This window comes from Gekko japonicus, unplaced genomic scaffold (genome assembly GCF_001447785.1).
Source record: "Gekko japonicus isolate JY-2015 unplaced genomic scaffold, Gekko_japonicus_V1.1 scaffold28, whole genome shotgun sequence".
In the NCBI taxonomy this organism is placed as follows: Eukaryota; Metazoa; Chordata; class Lepidosauria; order Squamata; family Gekkonidae; genus Gekko; species Gekko japonicus.
In genome coordinates this window covers 1,033,762-1,052,931 of record NW_015177010.1, presented here as the reverse complement: position 1 = coordinate 1,052,931, position 19,170 = coordinate 1,033,762, and positions in this window count along the sequence as shown.

Sequence of the window (19,170 nt, the reverse complement as noted above, 5' to 3'; positions counted from 1 at the left end):
AGTGACGTCGCACGCTGGGGGTGGGGCCATGCCATTTGAGGGGAAAACTCTTTGTTTTCCCCTCAAATGGCATGGCCCCGCCCCTAGCGTGCGATGTCACTTCCGGGTGACGTGCACGTGGCGCGCGTGCACAGACGCAGGCCGGGAGCCCCCAGCTCCCGGCCAAAACAGATTTGGCAACCCTAAGAATGGCCCCCTGCTGTGCTAGAGACACCAAACATGCAGAGGATCTCTGGATGACTATCCTCTACCTGCCCACCACGTTTGGTATGGATTGGATTTCCAGGTTCCAAGTTTGGATGAAAACAAAACTATCTTTGTTAAAAATAATGACATACTTAAGAGAAACCCAAATAACAAATTGTAATAAAAACTTAGGGTTGGATCCAAAGGTTTTCTTCTGCAAACAGAGAAGCTCTTCCTCTTGTGCAAGCGAGGGGAGGGATCATATTCCCATTGTAGATCAGGCCCGTAGCTACAGTGGGGCATTTCGGGGCCCAGCTCCCCAACTTAATGCCATGGCCCCCTGACTTCCCATCCAGCTCAGGCACAACTTCAAATTTTTTATTTTATTTGTGACACTCCCTTGGAGGTGCAGGTGTCTGTGTGGGGTGCCCCTCGACTTATTTAAAGGCCTCCTGAATTTAAAAAATCCTGGCTACGGGCCTGCTGCAGATCCTCACATTGCACAACAGACTGTTCTGAAAGGGTCCCTGGATCCCAGAGCCCATTCTTTGGGGAACACAGGGAGTTGCAGGAGGAAGGAGTAGGCAGCAATGACCTGTTGGGTGAGAAGATCCTTTCACTCCAGTATTTAACTACTTGTATTTAGAATCCTCTACCTACATGGCTAAACAGGAGCTGCAGTTCTTCTACTGGGTGCCTCATGGAAGCTATTTATCCATGAGCTACTCCTGTGAAGATAGAAAACTTTTGGAATTTACACACACACACACCCCCGATACACACACATGGCTGGGTAAGTGAACATTCTCCCATCTGTGCAAGCACTGCTTATAGAAAGGAGATCCCATATGGCTGGGAGAATATCTATAGCCACAGATGTCCTGATGATTTGAGTAGGACAAGGTCTAATAGTGTGGAAGAGAAGACTGTTGTTTTGCTTCTCAGAAATCAGTTATCCTAGCTGAGTTTTAAGAGAAGGTATGATCACAGTAGCATTTAGTAGCTTGGCAATATGTTTAAATTTTTTAAAAAGAAAAAACCTATCGCACATCACAGTTATAAAAGGAAGATCTATATGTGATCTTTGTGCAAGCATGACCCTTTGTGATGCACATAGTGTACGTGCAGCATGCATGAATTAAAAATGGTGCTGTTCCTTGTAGAGAAACCCAGACTGCAGCCATGCATTTAAAAGAGAACAAGTGGTTATGTCCCAAATCTCAACAAAGGTGTTAGAACATTTTTAGATAATGTTGACTTGATCTGTGTTTGGACTGACTGGTAAGAGTCTGAATGGCTGCTATTTGGGGACACCATGAAAGCTCTGGGATATCAGAGGGGATTGCATAACCAAATTATAAAGTGGTGTCTTTGCTCTGCTCCCCTAGGTTGAAACTGAAGCTTTGCTTAACTTTCGCAAACCAGTGTGGCGGCGCACTAATGAATGAAGCGGTGTGACAGCTGGTGTCAAAGTGGCTGGCTCCATTACTGCTTCAGCTCAAGCTGTGCTTTTGGGTTTTGAACATAAGTTGGATGAAGTGTTAACTTTGCTAAATTATTTTATTTCATTGCAAAGGCTGCAGGCTTATTGCCCATTATTTTCTGAGATGGAGATCCTGCAGTAGCTTGATTTGGAGGCTGATGCTTTACTTACAATACTGCCAGAAGTAAGGGAAACGAATAATACCCTCCAACAGGGATCAGTCACAGAATGGCCTAATAGCAGGGCTGAAAGAACTTATTGTTAGCACTGACTGCCTTCCCCCCACTCCCAACTATGAGGTTAGACTGGCATATCTGATTAATTGCTAAGAGACAGTTAATTTGTCATTTCCCCACAAGTGTTTCCAGCCTGGATGGCTTCAGTAACACTGTTGAAGCAAATCAGCAGCACTGGTTATCAGACCAAGGGAACAGATCGGGGCCCTTTTTGCACTGACACCTGGCTCCAGACAATCCAAGGAGTCAAGCCTTAAGGGTTGACTTTGCAGTCGCATGCATTCCCTCTGCTCTGGTTTCCCCCTCTCTGGTTTATTTATTTGTGTATTCTGTATGCATTCTGCACCTACAAGCAAAACCCACATTTTTTGTCTAAGTGGAAGAAAAAGGCAAACATCTTTCAAAACTTTTAACTGCAGACCCAATCCATCCATCCATCCTTCCATCCATGATTCTGCGAAAAGAAAGGGAAGGGAGGGGGAAATCCAAGACCACACATGCAAAACTGACACGTTTGGGAGCAGGGAATCCCCACGTCCTTTATATTTACTGATTCCTTCTTAAGCTCTCTCTGGCTTTTTTAAAGTTTGCCTGAATGGGAGGGCACATCCTCTTTTGTCTTTGGAGAAGGAGAGAAAGAAAACAGAATGGGGAAGGAGTGTCAACCTAAAGAAAGAGGTGGGAATGGGTGGGGACAGTGGGCAGCACTTAAATACCCACAGAGACAATTCTACTTTAGAAAGGACAAAAGGGGACCCCCAACAAAATGTTGCCTAATGTCTCACTGTTGCCTTCCCTCCCCAACTGTCAGTCCTTCTCTCTATGTTTCGGTCTCATGTTGTTTCATTCCCCCACCACTACTGTCATTCCTTTTCTCTCTGTTTCTGCCTCTTCCCCCCATTTCAACTATGGCCATTTTTCTTCCGTTTCAGCCATGTCTACTGTCATTCCTCCAGCCCCAGCCCCAGTTCTGTCATTCCTTCTCTCTTTGAGTCCCCCCCCATTTCAGCCATGTCCACTGTCATTTTCCCCGACATTCCCTCTCTCTGGGTTGTGTTGTGGCTTGGCTCCTCCCCCCATGTCTCTGGTGCTTCTCTGTTTTCCTGTGTGTGAGTGGGGGTGTTTGTGCTCAGCACACACACCCCTGTTCCTGTTCTTTGGAAAGGTAAATCAATGTTTTCCCTTCCCTTCTCCCTCCTCTCTTGTTCCCTTGCTCATGCTCAGCCTTTGGAAGGCTCCTGCTTTGGGGGCACGGGAGTCCCAACCTGTATCCTTTGGGGTAGCCAGGGTGGGCTCTGCCCATCCCTGTAAGGTGGGCTGCCATTCTTCTGAAGCCTGACACTTTCCCCAGGCATTGACTTTGGAAGCCCCAACCCTGCTTCTCTCTCGTTTGGCGCTACCACCGGCTTGGGAAGCTGCAGCCCTACTGTCCTCTTCTTTGCCAGTGGTCCTGGTGTGAATGGTTCTTGTGGTGGCAGTCCCAGCGGTGGTGGGGACAGTCCTTGCTGTGGCAGTCCTAGCAGTTGTGGGAATGGTTCTTGCCATGGTGGCTTCCCTCATGGCTCCAGCGACTTTTCCTGTGCCTCAGTAAGTCTGTTGTAACCTTGCTGCGCTCAGCCCTGCCAGCTTGGAGAAGTCCAAGGCCAGACAGCCTTGGTAACTCCATTCTCTGTGCATACACAGAGAAAGCTGTTTTATTTTGGGGGAATTTAAGTACCCTTATATAGTTTTTAAAAAATGGAAGATTTTTCTGGACACCTGGGGAGTGCCCCAAGTATACAGAAACTTCTCTTTAACCTTGGGTCAGTCACAAGTTCTCTCAGAACTTTTCTCTCAAGAGTCATCCTCAAAAGAGCTCTCTCAGCTCCACCTACCTCACAGGGTGTCTGTTGTGGGGAGGGCAAGGGAAAGGAGATTGTAAGCCACTCTGAGACTCCTTCGAGTCCCTCCCCCTCTTCCTCTTCTTCCATGTGCCCCTTATCTGCAAAAATAAGTATTCACACATAGGCGGCATGTTGGGAATTAGATTTGAAAGCAGATGAGAACAAAGAACCGCAGTAAGAGGTATTTTGGTAACTGCAGAGCAACAGTGTGTTGGAAGCAGTATGAATGCAGATTTCTGTAAAACAAATGCAGAAACAAGAAAAAGCCCAAACAGGAACTGGGAGTAAAAGTGGGAGGGAATTTAGAATGGAAGAATAGGAGGTGTTCAAAAACCAAGGCAAAATATGGGTGCCGAAAGGGCCTCAGTTGAATTAGCAGCACTTGGATGTTAGGTTAGACTTAGAGGATTGTTCTATAGCTTGGTAGCTGTTACACACTAATACTCTTGGCAAGGTACTCAAGTACTTATCATGTAAAGCTTGACAGAAAGATCCTGGAGTTGCAACCAGTGTTCCCTCTAAGCTGAGTTAGTGTGAGCTAGCTCACAGTTTTTTAGCCTCCGGCTCACAGATTTTTGTCTTAGCTCAGGAAGGATGGCTCCAGAGCAAACCAATTCATGCAGCAGCCAAATCGCTCGCTCACAACTTTAATGCCAGGAGCTCACCAAGTAGAATTTTTGCTCACAGGACTCCACAGCTTAGAGGGAGCCTTGGTTGCAACTAACCTCTCTGTACGTCCCATATGGTCTGGCAACTGTGTTTCCCCCCCAGCAGCCTTGAGCAGAATCTCTCTCCCAAAAAAAGAAGTTAGAAAACACTCACATACCTTTTATCTCTAATTTTAGTTATACTTGGAGGAAAGGTATGTGTGGGGAGAAGAAATATCTGGATGTGATGGCAGAGAAAGGAGGAAGTAAGGTAACCAGGTGCAAAGGATGATAGGGTCAGCAAGGTGAAAAAGAGGGAATTTAAATGACTTTTCCTCTTTTTGGCTGTACCTGTCAAAATGTCTCTCTTCCATAGAATTGTTATACAAGATCCCTAGCTGCCTTTATCTCTTGGGAGTCTAGATAGACTTTTGAATTAGACAGGATCAGGAAACATAATCACAGCACCCACTTAAATGGGTTTGGGTGACTGGGGTTACCCATTTGTTTAGGGTCCACAAAACCTAAAAAGTCCTCAAAACAAACGCTCACCCCACCAATCTAGCAAGCACAATAATGAATGTTGTAAAGATTTTGTCCTAAGGATAAATTACATTTATGCAAATATGCTTAAATATTTATTTATTTATTTATTTATTGGATTTCTTTTTGGTTCCAATAGAATAGATCTTCAAGCAAATTTGGAGGTTTCTTGTCAAAGAATCACCAAAAAGTAGAGACTTGAGGGAGACACACCATGGTGGCTGTGAAATATGCAGGCACATCCATGGAATAGCATGGAGCCTAGTATTGTAAGTCAATGTGCAATGGGCTGATTAATTCCAGCTGTGGGATCCTGGCTTTGCCAAGTTGCCAAGTCCATACTGCCAAAACTGAAAATGTTAATACCAGTAAAGAAATCTCTATGACAAAAGCCTGTGGGAATTACTCATTTTGTGATTCTGCCTAATCTCCATTCCTTTGATATGAAGATCAAATTTGATCAAGTCAAGTACTCTCAAATATGGAACTAAATTTATACTGAATGGGAGTCTCTTTCTGATGCAATATGTATGTTCTTGCTGGCAGCATTGTGCAAGATGTATACAGGAAATTTTCATGGCCGGAAACTCACTGACTATGGTTGTGAAGACATTTGAAAACTGAACGGGCCCAAATCAGCAGAAGACAGCTGTAAGAAGTGAAAACCTGAAAGGACAAGGGGAAGACCAGATAAAAGGAGGGGGGTAAGAAGAAGAAGGAGTGGTCCAGGCAGTAGGAAGCAGCACAGGGAGCAGGATGAGGTCAGTTACAGACATTATCATGTGCAGAGGAAGGCTATGAAGCTAGTTTTTACCAAGTGCATCATCTAAAATCAAGCTTCACTATTGTTAATATGACAACCGTCATTTTCCCCCTTCTGTTCTTAGATTTTCAAGGGATCTGAGTGTTTTGGTTGGTTTTAGAGAGAGATTTGATTCAGTGCTGGTTTTTATATTTGCAATTGGAGGCTACCATTGCTCTTCTTTTTCCAGAAGGCTGAAACTGCAACCTGACATAAGCACCACTATTTGATGAAATCTAGCAGACTCTCTACCCAGGAAACAAGAGACCTTAAGATCATAGCCTGTAAATACTTTTAAAACACATCCATCCTAATGAAGATTTCTGGAGGGCTTAAAAGCTTGCATGCTGTTTTGTGCTGTTTACTTGCTCATAATAAAAAGTGTTACAGGAATTTTTTAAAAAAATATTTTGCTTTGGACCATTGGAGCTGCCTGCAACCTAAGTTTTACATTACAAGAAAGCCTATGGTATGTCTGAGTGCCCCTCTTGGCAGAGTGCTGAGGGAGGGAGGCTCTCATCAATGAAAGGAAAGGCTGCTGATTGTTGAGATGTCTCTCTTAACTTATTTATTTTAGTTACTTATTTGATTACATTTTTAGACCACCCTTCCCTCCAAGCAGGGCTTAGGGCAGCTTACAACAACAAAGAACTTACAATAAATAACTACAAAATTTAAATCGTACAATAAAATGTGCAGTACACACCAACAAAAGGCTGCCTGCATCATTCCAAGATGGCAAAATTTAAGATTTCACAGGCCTCCTAGGGGGGAGGGCTTGCGGATAATGGAGGTATGAGAGTGCCAGGCTACATGCTGCACTGTTGCTGTCCTCAGCCGAATGCCTGGTGGAATATCTTTGCCTTACATGCCCTGCGGAAAGGTAACAAATCCCACAGAGCACGGATGTTCTCCAGCAGACAGTTCCACCAGGAAAAACCCTGACCCTGGTTGAGGACAGCCGGATCTCTCTTGGGCCAGGGACCACCAGGAGGTTCTTACTTCCTGAGCGTAACACTCTTCTTGGGGCATACTGGGAGAGGTGGTCCAGGAAGTATGTCGGTCCCTGACCACTAAGGGCCTTAAAGGTCAAAAACAGCACCTTGAACTTGATCTGGTGTTCCACTGGAAGCCAGTGCAGCTCACACAGCACAGGTTGAATGTGTGCCCTCTGAGGGCACAGCTGCATTCTGGATCAGTTGGAGCTTCTGGGTCAGTCTCAAGGGTAGGCCCACATAGACCACGTTACAGTAGTCTATCCTGGAGATGACCATTACATAGATTACTGTGGCTAGGTCAGAGCAAGACAGGTAGGGAGCCAGTTGCCTGACTTGGTGCAGTTGAAGAAACGGCAGCCTGGCAACCTTCACAACCTGGGCCTCCATTGATAAGGAGGCATCCAGAGTCACACCCACACTCTGTGTTAAGGGCACTCCGTCAGGAGACAGGAGTTGGCCACCCAACCGTGCCCCCACCACCACCACAGAATCTCCATCTTACCAGGATTCAGTTTCAACTGTCTCTGCTTCAACCACCCTATCACCACCTCCAAACCCTCGGCTAAGTTCTCGGGAATGGTGTCCATCAACAGAAATAGCTGGGTGTCATCAGCATACTGACAGCCCAAAACTCCACGCTAACTGGATGAGGGGGCGCATATACCGTGTTCCCCCGAAAATAAGACACTGTCTTATATTTATTTTTTCTCAAGAAGACACACTAGGGCTTATACCACAAATGCATAGAAATCCTGCTAGGGCTTATTTTTGGGGTAGGTCTTATTTTCGGGGAAACAGGGTAGATGTTAAATAACTTCAGGGAGAGAAGTGCCCCCTGAGGAACCCCACATCCAAGTGGGTCCCTTGGGGACACTGTCTCTGCCAGTGCCACCCTCCATCCCCAACTGTGGAGGAATGAGGTAAACCCCACAAGGCTACCCCACAGACTCCAATGTCAGCGAGGCAGTGGGTCAATGGATCATGCTCAACCATGTTGAACACTGCTGTAGGATTGAGTAAAATCAGCAGTGCCAAATCACCTCAATCCAGCTGCCTACGGAGATCATCTGTGAGGGCGACCAGCACTGTCTCCGTCCCATGGCTGGGATGGACGCTGGATTGGAATGGATCCAATACTGATATGTCATCCAGGAATTTCTGGAGCTGTTCTGCCACTGCTCTCATTACTTTGCCCAGAAATGAATGATTTGAGACTGGGCGGTAATTGGTTATATCCATAGTTTAAAGTTTTTTGGGGGGATCACTCTCACCTGATGCTCAGTAAAGGCCTCCACTGGCAGGGTATCAAGCAGTCTCTTGATGAGAGGAATCTACCACACTAGTGAGTGCTGGCCTGTATGTTCAAACTTCTCTTCCCTTATAAACTCAAGGCATACAAGGCTGCTTATGACCCTTTAGCCATCCATAATAATCCACACATGGCATCCTGCTTGTAGGGGTATGGCGGGTGGGTTTTTTTTCAGGACCCTGCCTCAACCTCTTGGTGTCCCAAACTATATCTTGGTTGGTTCCCAACCCATGAGATATCTTTGCAATCTCCCGGTTACAGTTTTTCTGTCTCACATACTCACCCTTAGAGGCTGTAAACAGAAACAGGGCAGAAAGTACAGTTCTGGGAACACTTCTTGTAACATTTGTTTTCTGCCTAGAATTGGCTGAGAGAGTCTTGTGAAGATTAAAGTTTTCATGTCACAAAAGAAGGTTACTTGTTTGATGGTAGGTCATAGCAACAGAAGCTTTTAGTGATGCTCTTAAAAGTTGTGACTCAAAATCCTTAGGAACTCTGTTAATGGATAAAGCTTTGAGGACATTGTTATCTTGCCAGTAAATATATATATATATATTGCTGGCAACATGTTATATATATATATATATATATATTTCAGCTTTGGTTTTATATTTTGATGTGCAACATGTAGATTTTTGTGTTCATTTCCTTTTAATATATAATGTGTTCCCTTCTGCCCTATGCCTGGTGTCAACTTGATGTTTCTCAGCTTTAGGATAAACTTGGTTGTTTGCCCAACAATTTGCAGAATGTTTTGCTGGGTTATATCTTATTGCTTCTATCTCTGCTATGTGTGATGGATTTCTGCTCATTATTGCTATGTTATTGTGATATTTCAGTCTATTTTTATCCTTTTATTATTTATTGTTTTCTGGCTGCTGACTTTGGTTGGATTTTATCTTTTGCTTTTTAAACCTTTTACTGTATTTTAAGTTATATCTTATCATTGCTTTAAACCATCTTCACAGTTTTTAATTGAGAAGTTTTGTACAAAAGTATTCTAGACAAATTAAAATTACTGGGTCTATGTTTTTCCCAGCATATCTTTTGGGTTTCGAACTAATCTTGTTTTGGGAGTGGCTGCAACCAATTTCTGGGTCAGCAGCCAGTACCCAGTGCTCGCCATCTGCCTGCTCAAAATTTGAATATTTTTACCCTTTCCAATGCAAAAAAGCTTATTTTGAATGATGGTGCCTAAAGGTGATAAGAAGGGGAAACAAAAAGGAGAAAGTGTTCTGCGTTTAACAGAGTTTTTTACAGCTACAGACAGACCATCGACATCTGCAGTGCTGGAGAGGGGCGAGCTAACGGCTGAAGAGAGCCCACTTACTGCAAATTTTTTGATACATGCGCTATCCAAATAATGTCAGGAACTGAGAAATGATATTACAGAAATGCTGAAACCAGCGTTTCAATGCATGGATGAGTTAGAAGAGCTTCAGGAACAGACAAACCAAAAGGCAGAGAAACCTCTCAAGAAAGTTACTGAGCTCAAAAGTCAGTTACCTGTGAGAACCTCAGATGCTTGGGCACAGGAACATATTTTGTCTTTGGATTATCGTAGTCATGAGTTGTGCCTGAAGTTCAAGGGGTTCAAATCAAATGTTGAAGCTGGAACAGAGCTGAATATATTAATGGCAAATTGGTTAGTGGGCACTGGGCACTAAGCCTCGAAGTTGTTGTTACGCCCCTTCTACAGAGAGCTTACCGCATTGGTGAGGTATGTGAAGAATCCAATTCCTCATTGTATACTAGAGATATACTGGTAAAATTTAAGGACTTTCGAACATGGCAGAGGATCCTCTCAGAGGCTAGAGAGAGAGGTGGTCTTGATTTTCAGAGTCTGAAGATTCAAGTTTTTCCGGATCTCCCTCCCGAATCTCTAAAGATTAGAAGAGATCTTAAAGATACCACTGCTAAACTGCGGGACTTAGAAATAAAATATCAATGGCTCTCTACGGGCAAGTTGTCTGTCCAACACAGTTCAATTTCTTACACTGCCTATGACTCTGCCTCAGGTGAACTAATGCTGGTTGCCTTAATTTCTTCTCCTTTGGAATCCCAAGAAAACAAAGCCGCCAAAAGGAAAGATCGCTCTCCTCTTATGTCAGTTAAAATAACTCAAGTTTGTACTCCTGAAGACCATGAAGATCTTGAAGAGAGTTTGGACTATGTTTAAAATTAGGATTTGGGTAATATAATTTTTTAAATGCTATAAGAAGAAGAAGGAGATTGGATTTATACTCCACCCTTCACTACCCGAAGGTGTCTCAGAGCAGCTTACAAACTCCTTTCCCTTCCCCTCCCCACAACAGACACCCTGTGAGGTAGGCGGGGCTGAGAGAGCTCTTGACAGAAACTGCTCTTTTTCAAGGGCAGCTCTTATCAGAACTATGGCTTGCCCAAGGTCATCCAGCCAGGTGCAAATGGAGGAGTGGGGAATCAAACCCGGTTCTCCCAGACTAGAGCCCGCGCACTTAACCACTACACCAAACTGACTGGGTGGGACTGTGGCAAGTGTCTGGGTATGTTCCCCCAAGGTTTAATTGTTCCTTGGAAGGAGGGTTTGTTTCTTTCCCTCCTGACCCTTGAGGCCTCCCAGGACTGAGTCTAAATATAATTTAGTTCAAAGATTAATTTGATAAAATATTGTAAATTTATTATAATGAGCTAAGATAGTTTGAAAATCTTATAAACATTATCATGTAATAATTTTGGGAGAGAAAGAAGATGAAGAAGATACAAAGATAAAGCAAGCTAGTGACATTTTGTTTTTCATAATATTAATGATTTTGGTGGTATGGTTAAATTATACAATTCTTTCTTCGTGTAGTGATTAGGAACACAGACTCTACACTGGGAGAACCGGGTTTGATTTCACCACTCCTCCACATGCAGCTGCTGATGTGACCTTGTGTCAGTCATAAATTCTTTTAGAACTGTTCTCTCAAGGGCAGTTCTAGAAAGACCTTTCTCAGCCCCACCTACCTCACAGGGTGTCTGTTTTGGGGAGGGCAGGGCTATTCAGGAATGCACAGGAACGGAGTTCCGGCTGGCTTCAGAGTTGGCCACACCCATTACAGCCAAAACCTCTGCGTTCCTGGCTACAGAGGGAAGGGCTGGAGAGTGACCCACCCAGCGACTCTGAGGTGGGTGGGCCAGGGGGGCCCTTGAAGCATCGGGGATGCATTTAAATGGGGCACCTGGGCAAGCCAAGGGAAGGCATGGAGGTGTGGCCTAATATGCTAATGAGTTTCTGCTGTTGGGTGTGGCCTATTGTGTTAATGAGTTCCTGCTGGGCTTCCCTGGGGGAGGGGATGGGAAAGGAAGTATAAACTGCTCTGAGACTCCTTTGGGTAGTGAAGGGCGGGGTATAAATCCAATCTCTTCTTCTTCTTCTTCTTGTCCATGGGGCATCATAGTCTATCAAGCCGAGTATTTTCTACTCTTCTGGGAAGCAGCTCTCCAGATCTCAAGCAGATCTCTTTCACAACACCTGCTGCCTGATCTTTTTAACCAGAGATACTAGAGATTGAACTTGAGATCTTCTGCATGCAATTGTGTGTGCTCTACCACTGAGCCGTGACTCCTCTGTCATTATGGTTCTTCTGCTGCTGTCAGAGTTTTACACACACACACACACACACACACACACATATGGTTAATATTATGCTTTGATTTGTTTATCTTCATCAGCCCATCATCCTGAGTACTGTGAGGGTCTACATTTTCACAAGACTCTCTCTCCAGTCCAACAAGAGAAACCTACATGCACAGCTGATTGCAAGACTAATTCAGTCCCTGGAGAACTTGATGGATTTATTTGATTTGGAAGGGGATGTGGAAAATACTGGGTTTGCTGCATGAAGGAGTCAGACAACGACATGCGTTTGCACACATTTATTGTACTTAACACTGAACTGCAAAACGGCCCTGCAAGGCCAACTATGTACACACCCACCCAGCACACCCACAGTCCCACTGGAGGGTTTGAATTTCCCACCAAAGTTCCTATTGGTTCATGCTGGGGGAACTAGGATCCTAAATTCCTATTGTCTGTAGGAGCTAAGCTCTTGGCTGTAGCTGTGGACCCCTGGTGGCGGTCCACGTACATAACAGGATGTACATCCCCAGTTGGAACAAGAAGCTGCATGAGTGATTAGATTGGCATGTTTTTTATGCACATCTCTTATTCTTTTGGGACTGATTCTGCATAAGAGACTGTCTGTGTCCCACTCCTAATATATCAAAATGTAGTGGTGAATCCATTCTTGGAAGATTTTAGTTTTGCCACGCTGAACGACAGCTGGTTCAGTGTATTTTTGTCAGAAATATTGTACTTGCACCCAAACATCGTTCAGCCCCCCCCCTCAAGTGCAGGCCAATTGGGGGCCCTGGTGATTCAAACTGTTCTGTAGGACTCACTCTGCCACATTACTAGTACTCTTTGCTAAGCCTGTAGGCATCTGCAGACTTGAGGAATATTTAAGTTACAAGAACTGGAAGTGGCAGCTTGATAGATTGTATTTCATAAAGTATATGAAGCTCCATTTAAGTCACCAGCTGCGTAAAGTGGATGGACTGCAATCCATTCCCATACTCCAAATAGTTTGTCTGCTACTGGTATGTGGAATGAAGTGGGGGGGGGATGACTTGAGGTTGGGAGTGCATGAAAGTTCTTCAAAGGGAAAATTCTGCCCTTGTACCCACCCTGTTTTCCCCCTTGTGCCTCCTTTGGTAAGCACACATGCTTAATCCCTAAATTTATTTTGAAGATTAGAGCTTTCAAGAGCAATCTGAGTGTGGGGGAGTGGAAAAGCACCTTATCAAAAAGGAATCACTGGAAAACAAATGGGTGTGTTCAAGGAATGGACACATACGCTCCTCTTGGATCCTGCCTCAAAGCTATTAAACAGTCTGGCAGAAAACAAGCTGCCTGAATGCTTATATTATTAATTAATTCATTGTAATATTTATACCCTGCCTTTCCTTGTGGTTCAAAGCAGCTATAGGCTTAATCAGCTCCTTCCTCCATGAGACTACCCCATGTTCACATATTCTTAGCTAATGCTTCACTTGCTATTCAGTCATTTCAACCACCACTGCCTGTTGTACATTGGACTTGGTGCTATGGCTAAAAACTCAAATGCAAATCTTCTTTCTCTCTGTCTTAGACAAATAAATATAATTAGCAAACAAAGAAATATCATTGGACAAAGAAATAGCATTATCAATATCTGTTTTTACCCCTTTTGTTTTTATTTTTGGCAGTCTCATTTAATGTTAATAAAAAGCAAATTTGCATATTTCCCAATAAAAACATGTGTGTAATATTTGCTCATGTCTTGCAGCTCTCAAACATCTGACGTTTGTTCTACGTGGCTCTTTTGTTAAGCAAGTTTGTCCACCCCTGCTCTAAATGCACTTGGAACTCTCACTTAAACTTCTTACTGCTTCCATTGCATTGGGACAATTAGAATAACAATATTTTCTTGAACTGGCTCTGGCTGAACACTTCCTGGACCTCGCCCTCTAACTTGACAAAGTTCCTAAGTCAGTGGGCCAATACTTGGACAAATGAAGAAATACATTATGTTACCACTGTTAAGGAGGTCACATATGGAGGCAGTAGACTGTTGACAGTTCTTTCCCATTTACCCTGAGGCACCTAGAAGAGAGATGTTGGTGTCCCCAATCCAGTTTGTCTATGTCCCCAAGGAAAACTTGTTGGACAAAGAGGTAGTCCTTCCTCCATCTCTGGTCCGCTGTTCCACAGCCATTGGACAGGTCCAGGGACATGCTGCTGTTAAACATGTTGCCTCCTCCATACACTTCCTTTGCCTCTGCACTGGCAACTGGGAGACCAGCTGATAATCCTCAGATGGCTGGATTTGGCTGAGCGCTGCTCTGCAGTGCTTTTTCCCACTCTTTACCCTGCACCTAGAAAGGAAATGAGGGAACACATTTCAGCTCTGCACTGTGCAGTGGGTAGATTCATGCCAATTAACAATAATTAAAATAAGATCACCTGATTTAGCTCTTCATCATTAATGCGAGGTTGCTTCTCTACTGGGAATTTGGTCCAGCTTTGGTGCTGATAAATGTATGTTTGTTTTTTTAACCTTCCACTCAGCATTGTTAAGCTGCTCCTAGCTTTCCTGTGATCTTTCCTAAACCTACGTTATGGCCGTCTTTTGGGAAAGTTGCAGCAAAGCTAGGGCTGGCTGCCAGTCATGCCCACATTGCCATCGTTTTCCATGTCCCGGTTTCCCACAACAAATACCATCCCCTTACAAATGGGAATTTTACAGAATTTATTTTTAAATTAGTAATTGATTTTTCTCTTACCAATGATTTCCCACTTACTTATTACTTCCTCTCCCAATTCCCTGGTGGCACTGGGGGGAAAGAATGGACTGGGACAGGGAAAATGCAGGGAAATTTGCCATGTGGAAGCCCATTGCTGCTGCACTCAGCCGGCAGCTGCCACAGCAACAAGAGAACTATAGAAAATTGTTGTTGTATGGAAGACTTTGTGATAACAGACGCAAGAAGAATGTTTATATGACCAAGTAACAATACAGATTATTATTTAAAAGTATTCCCACAAGTGGTATGAAACATTACACTTTTCTGGTCAATAAAATCTGTTGGAGGGGAGAAAAATAGTGAAGGAAAGTTCTCTGAAATAACAAACTTCATAAGTATGGAGCTAAACACAAAGCACGCTAAGCCCTTTCAGAGTTGTTTACTGCAGTTCGGTTGTTTTTGAAAGGAGCAGGGAGTTACCTCTCGCTAAATTCATTTTCCCTGTTTTCCAGGGTGGGCCTCCATTCTCTATTTCCCATATCCCTGACCAAATAATGATACATAGGAGACAATTTAGTCAGTATGTTCTTCCGGATGTAGTTTGTGGAAGCTCCCTCGATATCTTTTTGCAGTCTGGAATGGGCTCATGCATTGAAATGCCTGGCTCCCTTCTGCATGGCACCGATCAAAATAAAGTATAGGAAACAAATACTGAGATTAGTTGTAGTCTTCCCCTGCTAATATTTTGGGAGTGTCTAATGTAGTTGGACTGCAATAATAACAATATGGCTCAAAGCCCAAAGCTTTTCTTAGGATTGTTTTTCATTAAAGGGATTTTCTAATGTTTCTACTCTACCCACCCAGCCTGTATTCTGTTTTATAAAAACATTTTTGTTTCTATCAACAAAAAAATCCCCTCTAATCTCTATAAATTCATTTTGAAAACTTGCTAACCTAGAGGCAATGAGGGTCTAATGCCAGTTATTTATTTTATCTTTATTTTATATTTCAAATTTCTATCCCGCCCTCCCAGCCAGAGCTGGCTCAGGGTGGCTTACATTAAAACAGATAAATTACATTAAAATAGGAATTACAATTAAAACAATTCTAAAACCATAATAAAGTGCCAGTAGTCATTGGTGTTTGTATGATGGTGGCAGCCATTATTCAGAGTTCTCAGCCGGCAGTCAGCTCACAGTGTTCATTTTGATTGTCCTAGCAGCCCTTGCTGTTCTTTAGGCTGTTGGTGGCAATTTCCGGAATCCAGGGCCCTCTCGCTTTCAACCATCTGATGTTCTTCATTGTTGATGGTGGCGGCTCACAACAGCTGGAATAAACCTCTGGCTGGTCTGAAAGTCACCCCTGGATTCTAAATCTGTCCTGCTGCTTCAGACCAACTTGGGAGTTACTTTGATAGTCAAATGTGGCATCCATTTTGTAATGAATCCAGGGCTATTTTTGGGCAGGAACACACAGGAACGGAGTTCCGGCTGGCTCATGAGTTGGCCACACCCAGCAGGAACTCATTAGCATAATAGGCCACACCCAACAGCAGAAACTCATCAGGACTGGCTACATTAGGGGTGTGTGGCCTAACATGCAAAGGAGTTCCTGCTATAAAAAAGCCCTGGGTTTTGACAACAAACAAGGTAAACAGAATAAGAAGCAAAAGGTGAGTGTGTCTGGATGACCACACTTCTGCGAACATGGTGTGTGCTAATGAGCTGTGCTGTCAGGGGTGTGTCCTAATAAGCAAATGAATTTCTGCTATTGGGTGTGGCCTATTATGCTAATGAGTTCCTGCTGGGCTTTTTCTACAAAAAAAGCCCTGAATGAATCTATTAATTCTAAATATTTTAAAGAGGTTCTTGGGTTCCCATTTTGCAGTTCAGACCATTATAGAGAACTTTATAAACACTAAATCCAGGGCTTTTTTTTCTTTTTGAAAAAAAAATGCTGAAACTCTCAAGAGCAGAGTTGCCAGGTTCTATTTCCTCACCAGCAGGGGGATTTGGGGGGCATGTCGGGAGGGGGTGGGGCTGTCCCCAACATGACGATGTCACACAGAGTGACATCATTGCATCAGGGATGCAGCACCGCATGTGCACACCCTCCCCACTCTTTTCAAGTGTGCACGTCCCCACTCTTTTCAAGCAGGGCCATGGAAGACTGTTGGGGGTGAGCTTCCTCCCACTGGCCAGCTGGCTGTCATCGGGGTGGGGGAGCCAGAAAAATTGGGAGATCCCCCCACTCCCACCTGAAAACTCGCATCCATTCTCAAGAGGGAAATTAATTTTTCAATCTGTATACTGAAAACTCATGAATTTTTAAATATTTTTATAAGAATTTTGTCAAAGAGGATCCAGAACTCTGTTCCAGCGCATTCCCCCAGAAAAAAAGCCTGGGGGAAAAAAATCTGTCCTCATGTTTGTATGAAGGTTTTGTTCAATTGCTTCCAAATCCATTTGCATGTGTGATGTGCCCTTCTGTTCTAGTGAAATCTAAGCTTCTGTTTAAAAACATATTGCATATTCTATTCAATATTAGCTCAGACATTCCCCCTGGTATTACTTAGGAGGACAGGCATGGCCAACTGGTGGACCCATTTTTGGAAGCCTTATCACACAGGGTCAACACTTGTTCACATGTTGCTCATTGTTTCCCTTGTAATAAAAAGGGAAATGTTTTTAAACATTAGTGTTACATCATTAATTAGATTTTATGTGTGATACCCTGCTGACAGCTACTCAAGTACATTACAGTATAGCATGGGTACCCTGGGGGAGGGGGGTTGGATCAAGGTACATTAATAACCCCTGGATCCACTATCTAGAGAATACATTGACCTCAAGAACAGATAAGTTGTCCATCTGTGGATTAGATAGATAAAAGAATTCCTCAGTCTTGTTCCATCTTAGCTCGACTGTAGATATCTGATCTAGAGTGCAATCAATGCACTGAATTGCCCATATACACATATGAATCACATTTGATAGACTGCTGTGTATTCAATGTATAGGGTGGGTTGTATCGCACCACCAGTCTGCCTATGCTAGAGAGAGGAGGGGTGAGGTTGCCCAATTCCCCTCCCTTTTCAACTACCCAGTTTGCATGTGTTTTTCCTCTCCTTTAGCAATGCAAAGAAGCTACTATTTATTTTGTTATCCACAATGAGTCCCAGCAAGAAAGGTGGGCTCTACATGAAGTAAATAAATTAATACTAAGGAAAGGGGAGTGAGGGGAAAGATCAGCTTCCACCAGTGGAACAGTGATAGGATACAACCAATACTCCCTCTAAGCTGTGGAGTCTTGTGAGCAAAAATTCTACTTTGCGAGCTACTGGCATTAAAGTTGTGAGTGAGCGATTAGGCTACTGGATAAATGAGTTTGCTCTGGAGCCATCCTTCCTGAGCGAAGACAAAAATGTGTGAGCTGAAGGCTAAAGAAATGTGAGTTAGCTCACACTAACTCAGCTTAGAGGGAACACTAAATACAACCCAGTGAGATATATAGAGAAAATCTTAATGTTTTGATTATTTTGTAGGTTAATGCTATCCTGTTTCTTTTTTTAAAAAAATAACTATTTCCTTGTGTTTTGCTTGGAGATTTAAGTGGTTTTTCCTACCCCAACCCCGCTCCTTCCTTCCTGTCCTGTTTGGTTCCATGCCTCTAAAGAAGCATCATGGCTTGAATTTGCAGCTGCCGTGACCTGGTCCATGGGGTCGCGAAGAGTCGGGCTCGACTGTGCGACTGAACAACAACAACATCCAAAAGTCTCTGAACACAAAGAGACACTGAGTACTAGTGTATAAACATCAGATACAATTTGCTAGGCCTCCAAATTCACTTTGGTATAAAGAAATGCTTGGAAGTGGTAGCATAATCATCAGTCCAAGAACCTGAGCTCTTGTATGGGTTGTGGAACTTAAAAGAAGGGTGTTTCAGTATGTTCTTTGCACTACTTTCAACTCTCTGCTCTACTTCCTTCCTCTGTTGTATAGCTTTTAGCAGGAATATATCTTACTTAATATTACAAAGTGCCACGTACATTGATTGTACAAAGATTAATAATGCATAATGCCCTTGAGGACCAAAACTGGATAGGGATGGACAGATAAGAATGCTGGCTGTTTCCCAGCTCTTTCCCCTTGTCCTTACTCAAGACTGGATGGGATGACTACAGAGACATGCTGCTGCAGCTTCATCCCTTCCCATACAGTAAGTGAAAGTATTGTTCCTCTCTCAGTACAATACTTAAACTAAATCGTTCTGCTCCCTTTGCTACCCCCTCTCTGTTGAAGCAGGAACTGGAAGGAAAGGTTGGGTGTGCAGTGTGGATTACCACTACCACGGCACAGTTGTGCATTGGAATGCAGTTAGTGCAATCTCCACTGATTGCCACTTTTCTCCAATTGCAGGCATAGCCTTTGAGGAAAGCAAAGGATTTTCTCAAGCAAAGGGGCAGTGCATTTCATTGCCTACTGCTCAGTTTCCACTGTATATGTCCCCATTCGCTCAGGTACCCTTCTTTCCTTAGTCTGATGGAACAGTTTGGTCAGGAGGCCAGCAGGGTATGGCTGGCCATAAGCCATAAATACTTCTCCTGGCCAAGAAGACGTGGGATGTGACCAGTCTCTCCTGAAATGTCTGTTCTGTATGAAAAATTGAGAATGGTGGAATACATGCTTAAATATGAGATCCTTTATCTATGCAATTAAAGATTTAAGTCACTAGGGCTAGGAAGAGCCATGAGACTTCAGAGAACTGCTGCCAG